This window comes from Physeter macrocephalus, chromosome 8 (assembly GCF_002837175.3).
Source record: "Physeter macrocephalus isolate SW-GA chromosome 8, ASM283717v5, whole genome shotgun sequence".
Classification (NCBI taxonomy): domain Eukaryota; kingdom Metazoa; phylum Chordata; class Mammalia; order Artiodactyla; family Physeteridae; genus Physeter; species Physeter macrocephalus.
In genome coordinates, this window is record NC_041221.1 from 29781785 (window position 1) to 29790838 (window position 9054).

Sequence of the window (9054 nt, forward strand, 5' to 3'; positions counted from 1 at the left end):
ACAATGTTCATTGCAGCACTATTTACAACAGCCAGGACATGGAAGCAACCTAAGTGTCCATCAACAGATGAATGGATAAAGAAGATGTGGCACATATACATAATGGAATATTACTCAGCCATAAAAAGAAACAAAATTGAGTTATTTGTAGTGAGGTAGATGGACCTAGAGTCTGTCATACAGAGTGAAGTAAGTCAGAAAGAGAAAAAAATACCATACGCTAACACATATATATGGAATCTTAAAAAAAAAAAAGTTCTGAAGAACCTAGGGGCAGGACAGGAATAAAGACGCAGATGTAGAGAATGGACTTGAGGACACGGAGTGAGGAGGGTAAGCTGGGACGAAGTGAGAGAGTGGCATTGCCATATATACACTACCAAACGTAAAATAGATAGCTAGTGGGAAGCAGCCGCATGGCACAGGGAGATCAGCTCGGTGCTGTGTGACCATCTAGAGGGGTGGAATAGGGAGGGTGGGAGGGAGGGAGACGCAAGAGGGAGGGGATACGGGGATATAGGTATACATATAGCTGATTCACTTTGTTATACAGCAAAAACTAAGACAACATTGTAAAGCAATTATACTCCAATAAAGATGTTAAAAAAACAATAGTAGTGGTTGATGGATACAAACGTCTTTATATCTACCCAAGATTTCATGGGAGAGTAACAGTTTTAGAATAGTTTTTAAAAATCTCTAGAACAGTAGAGACAATTTCTCAGTCAAAGTTTGACTCCAATCACACTTTGGATTTCTCCCAGATAAAATGCCCTCAGCTTTCATGAAACTTCTTAATGTTAATAAACGGCTAAACAGAATTTTATTTCCTCCTTAGTCAAGGGAGAATATTAATGTTACACCCTTGATTTTCCTTCTCATAATATGTTAATGCTGTAGTAAATCAACCTCATTAAGGGGACCATACCTTGAGGTGGGAACGGACAACCTGCAGTTTTTATGCCATTATTTTTATTGGGTTAATAATGGTAAAATAGCTACGTATCTCGAGCACTTAGCCTGGGTGCCTGGTCCTGTGCTAAGTGCTTCACGTGGACCAACACTTGGGTTAGTCTAAGCACAATGACCAGAAGGGTCTTCTGCTGCCTTTGTGGCGAGTGTCTATAACCTCTAGGAATATGCCCTTCATGAGTATCACCATTTGAACAACTTCCTTCCTGATCCTCTGCAAACACTACAAGAAGAGAGACAGATACTTTGATATATTACCTTTTTTTATTAAAGTAGAGTTGCTGTACAATGTTGTATGTGACAGGCATACAATATAGTATTCACAATTTCTAAAGGTTATACTCCATTCGTAGTTATTATAAAATATTTGTTATATTCCCCATGTTGTACAGTATTTTATATCTAATAGCTTGCACCTCTGACTCCCCCACCCTTATCTTTCCTCTTCCCTTTCCCCACTGGTAACCACTGGTTTTTTCTCTGTATCTGTGAGTCTGCTTCTTTTTTGTTGTATTCACGAGTTTGTTGTATTTTTCAGATTCCACATATAGGTGCTATCACATGGTATTTGTCTTTCTCTGTCTGACTTATTTCACTTAGCATAATGCCTTCCAAGTCCATTCTTGTTGCTGCAATTGGCAAAACTTTGTTCTTTTTTATGGCTGAGTACTATTCCATTGTTTATATACACACTACATCTCCTTTATCTATTCATCAGTTGATAGACACAGGTTTCTTCCATAACTTGGCAATTGTAAATAATGTTGCTATGAACATTGGGGTGCATGTATCTTTTTCAATTGGTGTTTTTGTTTTTTTCAGATATATACCCAGGAGTGGAATTGCTGGGTCATATGGTAGTTCTATTTTTAGTTTTTTGAGGAACCTCCATGCTGTTCTCCACAGTGGCTGCACTAATTTACATTCCCACCAACAGTGCACAAGTGCTCCCTTTTCTCCACACCCTCAGCAGCATTTGTTATTTGTGTTCTTTTTGATGATGGTCATTCTGACAGGTGTGAGGTGAGTCCTACTGTGGTTTTAATTTGCATTTTCCTGATGATTAGTGATGTTGAGCATCTTTTCATGTGCCTGTTGGCCATCTGCATTTCCTCTTTGGAAAAACGTCTATTCAGTTCTTTTTTAAATTTTTTAACCTGGTTAGTTAGGTTTTGTTTGTTTGTTTTTTGATGTTGACTTATATGAGCTTTTTATATGTATTGGATATTAGTCCCTTATCAGTCATACCATTTGCAAATATTTTCTCCCATTCAGTATGTTGTTTTTTCATTTTGTCAAAGGTTTCCTTTGCTGTGCAAAAGCTTTTAAGCTTAAATAGGTTCCATTTGTTTATTTTTGCTTTTATACCTTTTAACAGCGGTTACACCAGCCCTAGAGTAACCGTGTTATAATACACTTTACTTAAACACAAGACTCGCTAGCATTTCTTTCTTACTTTTGTATGTCAGTAGACTCTTGTCCCCAAAACAGTGTCTGTCTACTTCATCAAGAAATACTAATTGTATGAGTTTTAGCTGTCTCTATAAAATTGCATTTCTATTTAATGGCATCTTTCTATAAATAACTAAGGATAAGTGCAAGCTCAATAATTTATAAGTCTTATTATGTACCTCTGTTTATACCTTAAATAACAACTTTTGAACGTAAATCTGTAATTATATGATACGTTAAATGTTATTCTAAAGCTCAGTTTTTATTAAAATCCTCCCAAACCATTTAAATGTGTTTTGACTTTCCAAATTGACCACTTTTCATAGGCTTTTCACAAATACTATCTCATAAGGCATAAAACTAAGGAATGCTTGGAAATACGCCCATTCAGTTGTTGCCTCTCAGTACCCATAACACAGCTGACTTCCCTGCTGAAAACTCTGGTCTCAAGATCACTGTTCATTTAATTGATGGCTAATGTCTTCATTACACAGCTGTGAGTCCATCAGGAAAGTAGTTAATGAACTTGGCAATATACATTGCATTAACTTTTTGCCCTAAGGTTAGTCATGGGATTATTTTCAAATGCGCTTTTGATGTGCTAAGCTTCCCTAATAAATATGATTAAGTAAAATCGGTTGAGAGGAAGAACATCAATTCAATGAAAATTGCTTAACATTAGGCTGTAGGTTTATATCTGAGTAAAGGGAAATTTAGTGTCTGTACTTTATGGCTCTTAAAGAATATCTGGCTGTGACCCAGATGCTAAGATTTACCTTCACTGAGTTAAACCAGGAACACTGATTTATACACCAATATGATGTTCTTCAACTGAGTACCATTCAGGGCCTTATTTTTGCATATAATATGCTCTTTTCCTCTTTCTTTACATCAGAATAAGCATTATACTTCTTAGCGAGAATAATAATAGAGGATATTCTAAGACTCAATCAATGAGGGGAATAAACAATGTTGAAATAGTAGACTCCTGAGAACAAAATGTGTTTTATTAAAGAAACATTCTCCCAAGCATTGTAAGTAAATTTACATTAAATATTAAAGCTTTCTAAAGAAAAATCTATTTACTCACTTAAAAAAAAAAAAAGAACAATGCAAAGTGCCCTTGCTGTTGCTACTGAAACTACTTTTGTCAAGACTATCCCTCTAATATCCATCCTTCTGAGTGCTATAATTTTAGCCCTTACTGACTCATTCAATATTAGACTAAACTCTAGGAATAACAATAAACCATTCAGCATTTAGAACAACAAAGACAGTAGAAACACATTTTGTGGTATAACTCTCCTTATCTTAGCTTCTGTTAGTCTTATTAAGAAAAATAGTCTTGGATTTAAAGTTGCTATCATTTGTCCAGGTCTAAAATGATGTTTTCTAAAAACATTTTAATACAGTCGATTAAGTCACTTTCTTCTGTGCCAGTCAAAGTCCCAGAGAGGCTATAATGATGACCTCAGTTTGCGAATGATGGCAACCACCGTTGAAGACAGGAAATTAGTTTATATTTGAATGGGATCCTTTTTTTTTTCAAGTACAAAATTAGTACTCTCTCCCCCTTAGAACAAAATGTACTTGCTAGGATAGATTCAAGCTTCCTTTACTCAGCCTTCCATCTGGCTTAATCTCGGCTGAAGGGGAGAATCACAAAGCAGATGTCAGTCAAGGAGGATGGTCTGACCTCTTGGTTTAGAAGGCAGAGTGGGCAGTAGCTTCTACGTCTCCACTGGTTTCTTCCTCCAGACATAATCTCCATTTAGCCCGTTGCTTTAAGAACATGGGTTCCATTGCTTTTGTTGCTGTCTGAGGTTTACTGAAAATATTACAGCACAGCAGAAAGATTCAAACGGCTCCATGTGGTGTTTTGAAATCATCCCTCCTGTAGGCTGAGTGACCTGCACGTTGGACAGACTGCCAAAGTCCAAGAGCTTCAGCATTTCCTTAGTGTCAGGATCTACTTCAGTGATTTCCTGATCCCGGGCTGAGACCTCAGGCATGTAATTATCTCTCCTCTCCCTCGCCTCCTCCTGCAGCTTGATGGAGATACGTCTCACTGGACCACTCTGAATCTGCTTCATCAGATGTGTGACACAGCCTGCGATCTTGTTGTGGAGCTTCTTGCTGGGAATGATGGCGAGCTCCTCGCACATGCACTTGTTGGTGTAGAAGTCGTTGCCCAGGCGCGTGTAGTACTTCTCAATGATGACCCGAGCCGCCTTCTTCATGGTTTTGGTGCGATGTGGCCTGTGTTGGCGGTCCTTGGTAAAAGAGGTCCATTTCTTTATTAGATGACAGACTTTAGGTCTCTGGAGTATTTTTTAGAGAAGAATTTTTGCTTTTCAAGAACAGCTACACAAAATAATCTTGAGTCAAAGTATTCTTTCTTTAGATTCCTACTAGAAGGGGAATAGAACTACAAAGTTTTATTTTCAAAACTCTCATGTTCAAGTCAATAAATATTTAAAGTCTATAAAGCACTGTACTAATGAGAAGACAGGGATTAGAAGAGTTAGTAAGATCGAACTGAAAAATGAAGACAAACAAAACGCCATATTTCTGCCTTCCAGTGCTGATATCTTGTTGAAGAGACGAGGACATGTCCTAATAATCTGGTACAAACTGAGTTGTACCAAGTGATGCAAAGGAAGCTCAGACTCATTGGGGGTGGTAGGGATGTGATTATCAGGGAAAGCCTTTTGAGTGTTGACCATTGAGTTGAAGCTCCGAGGTCTTCAACAAAGTGGAAGAGCATTACAGACCCAAGAAGGAACTTGCACCAAATCCCAGCAGCTTGAGGGCTCAGATTCCATTCTAGGAAAAAGGTTACAATGAGGGATGTATAGAGGATGTGATGGGTTGAAGTGGGAGATAAAACTGTAAAAAGATGGAATGCCTTACTTATCCTTTTGTAAATTTTTTTGTCATTATTGCAAGTACATAAACATATATTCCCTTTCCAGAATGTGTCATCCTACCATAACACTATCCAGAATCCAGAAAATGATGCCAAATAGTTCATGCGTTTCCCCTTGACAACACTTCATCCTGTAATGAGTCCATATCAGGGGGTCCCAAATCAGTCTCCCCTCTTTAGCTTCTGGTACCTTTTCTCTTCACCATGGCTTTCTAGATCAGAGGCCAGCAAACATTTTCTGAAAAAGGCCAGATGGTAAATATTTTAAGTTTCACAGGTCAAACATTCTTTTTTACAATTACTCAACGCTGCTGTTAAAGAATGAAAGCACCCATAGACAATAGCTAAATAAATGGTGTGGCTGTGTTCTGATAAAACTTTATTTAAAAAGCAAGTGGCAGGCCAGATTTGGACCATTGGTTATAGTTTATGGACCCCTGTTCTAGGACTATCAACTCCTTTGTCTTCTCCAAATGATCTTAGTTGTTCCTACTCTGTCTTCAGTCAAGACTGCTAGTTATTTGAAATCATCAGATTTCCAGTCTTGGTGAATCTGGGGTAGGACCTGATTTTGGAGGCAAGGATAAAAAGGATGGTCTTTTCTTGTCTGAACTTCAAGATGAAGGATCTAGAAGACAAAACTTTTAGCACGACTCTAGGGTGTTACTGTGCTTGAAGTGTCTCTCTTTTTTCTAGTTTAGCCAAAGACATCTTTCTGCTAATTTAGCTCATTTGGGCCAGGGCTTGAGAATGGAAATAGGTGTGTAATATATTCCAAGAAAGAGGTCAGCCAGACGTGGAAAGATGGGAGATGAAGAAAAATACCATTTTGCTATATTTGTAATCCCCAAACCTAGTTTTTGAGTGCCCACTATTTGTCAATCCACTAATTTTCCTTTAATTTAACTATTGTAACGTGGGATCCAAAAAAATGAAGCATTTCAACTTAATCTATACACAGTGGAAAAATCCATTGGAGATTGTTGATCAGGAGAATAAGAGTTCAGAATTTTTTATAGAAAGTATAATTCTGATAACAGGGTACAGTATAGAAGAACCAGTGGGCTTTAGTTAAAAAGTCTCAGTGGTTGTCAAGGGTTGGAGGGAGGGAGGGAGGAATAGACAAAACTAGGATTTTTAAGGCAGTGAAACTGTTCTGTCTGGTATTATAATGGTGGACACATCTGATACATTAGTTCAAACCCATAGAATGTGCAATATCAAGAGTGAACCCTAATGTAAACTATGAATTTTGGGTGATTATGGTGCATCAATGTATGTCCATCAATTGTGACAAAAGTCCACTCTGATGCAGAATTTGATAAAGAGGGGAGACTATACTTGTGTGAGGGCAGAGGGTATATGAGAAATCTCCGTACCTCCACTCAATTTTGCAGTGAACCTGAAACTGCTCTAAAAATTAAATTCTCCTTTAAAAGAAGTCTCTGACAAGGAATAGTCCCAGATTTAACTTGTGAGATGGCATACATAGGTGCCATTTATGGCCCTCGAAGACACCCTTAGTAAGCACACAGACGAAATTTCCAAAGGACAGAGTAGGGTTGGAAGAGATGCAAGGCGTTTGCCTTAAGACTGTAGTCTAGACAGAGTGCCACTCTGTCAGTCAAGCAGTATGCAGATTGTACTTTCCAAAATGACTGCAACAAAAGCTCCCATCCCACATTTCTTCTTCCCATGTGATGCTGTAGCTCCTCCCATAGAGGTGTAGGGGCTTTGTTTCTCCACTTGAATCTGACAACAGCAGAACTGATGCTATGGAACTTCCAAGGTTAGGACATGAAAGTCTATATGGATTTCACCTAGAGCTCCTGGGACCCTGTTGTGGAACGTAGCCACCATGCTATGAGGAAGTGGCAAGGCCACACGGAGGTCAGGTCTAACTTTCTGGCTAAAGTGCCTTTTGAGGGCTTCCCTGGTGGCGCAGTGGTTGCGCGTCCGCCTGCCGATGCAGGGGAACCGGGTTCGTGCCCCGGTCTGGGAGGATCCCACGTGCCGCGGAGCAGCTGGGCCCGTGAGCGATGGCCGCTGAGCCTGCGCGTCCGGAGCCTGTGCTCCGCAACGGGAGAGGCCACAGCAGAGGGAGGCCCGCATACCACAAAAAAAAATAAATAAATAAAGTGCCTTTTGAGGTCCCAGCCAGTAGCCAGCATCAACCTCCTGACATTTGAGTAGGTGAGTCACAAGGTGACTCTAGCCCCAAACACCATCTGCTGCAATAGCATGAGAGACCCCACCCCCAAGCAAACACTGCCTAACTGAACCTAGTCAACACCCAGAACAATGAGAGAAAATAATAAAGCGATTTTTGTTGCTTTGATGTGATTCTTTACACAACAATAGATAACCAAATAAGTACAAGGGGTACAAAAAGAGAGGCCCAGCTGGGTAGTTGCTGCTGTTTAATAAATCAGTAGAAAATAATAGTTAATAATATCATGTCTGGTTCTTATGTTCACTTTTTAATATTTCGATCAAGTGGCCCACGATTCCTTTTAAGGACCACTATATTCCCCATCTTTCCTAAGTGTGCTAACAGGATTGACAAGATCTGGCTTCTCCAGTGCAAATGGTCAACATGAGTCAGAACATACACATCATGCTCAAACAACTATCCATATATTTAATTTAAAAATAAAAAAAACATTGCTCATCATTCCATAGGTACTAGGCTGATACACTCAAGTCACAAGATATCAAACCCTAGAGATACAATGCATTTTTAAATTTTGCAAAAATTGCCTTTTTATCCTTAACGCATTAATTCAACTTTTACTTTTTTTAAAAAAATCTTGCTGATACAGTCGCATATCTCCTGGGATCACTACAAATCTTGATAAGGCCCTGTGGCATGTACTTTAACCTAATTATAGCAGCAACTCCAATGGCCTCTCATTCACTTGGATGCCAAGAGATGCATGACTTAACAGGGTCACATTCTTGGGCTAATTCCACTCTTCAGTCAGCCAAGAGGCAGCTGCTTGAGTGTGTTCAAGGATGTAGAATGTGGCCACTCCTGCTTCCATGCCGACACCCACCCCCTTCATTCTCTACAAACAAAATTCTCTCCCACTTAAGGGCAAAGGATATCACCTCTCTGGCTTCTGCTACCCATTCCTTCCTCTAATTTGTATAACCACATTCCTCACTTCTTCTCTCCATGACCTGAGATAATGTGTCTTTTCTACTTCAAGTCAAAATCTTCATCTTTTTTCTGAAGCCTACAACTTCCCATCTTCTCAGAGACTTTCTCCATAAATAATGCTCTCTTTTCTGTATCTTCAACCGCTTCCTCTTTCCTGACACTTGACCCTCTGCCTATAATTTTTTTAAAATTTTCCCATTCTAAAGATTAACTCTTCCTTGTCCTTGTATCTCTTTAGATACCTCCCTATCTTCCTTTTCAACCAAACTTTTTGAAAATGTTGTCAATATTTGATCTCCCTTGCTCAATTCCTATTCATTCTTTGTTCTAGCATCATCTCAATATCGCCTACATCATTTGAATGGATGGGGTCACCAATGATTTTCGGAAATTATTCCAAGACTTATTGACTTGCTCTTTGTAAATCTTTAGAGATTCTCAACCATTTCATCCTTTGGAAATAACCTATCTTCCTTGTTTTCCACATCACTCTCTCCTAATTTGACTTGACTTCCCTCTCTTCCTTCCCTCCCTCCTT

General features: G+C 39.1%; 1 pseudogene; it reads right to left on the reverse strand.

Moving 5' to 3' along the window:
• Positions 1-4281: 4281 nt before the first annotated feature.
• Positions 4282-5150, reverse strand: LOC102990499 (40S ribosomal protein S17-like; annotated as a pseudogene).
• Between the last annotated feature and the right edge of the window lie 3904 nt (positions 5151-9054).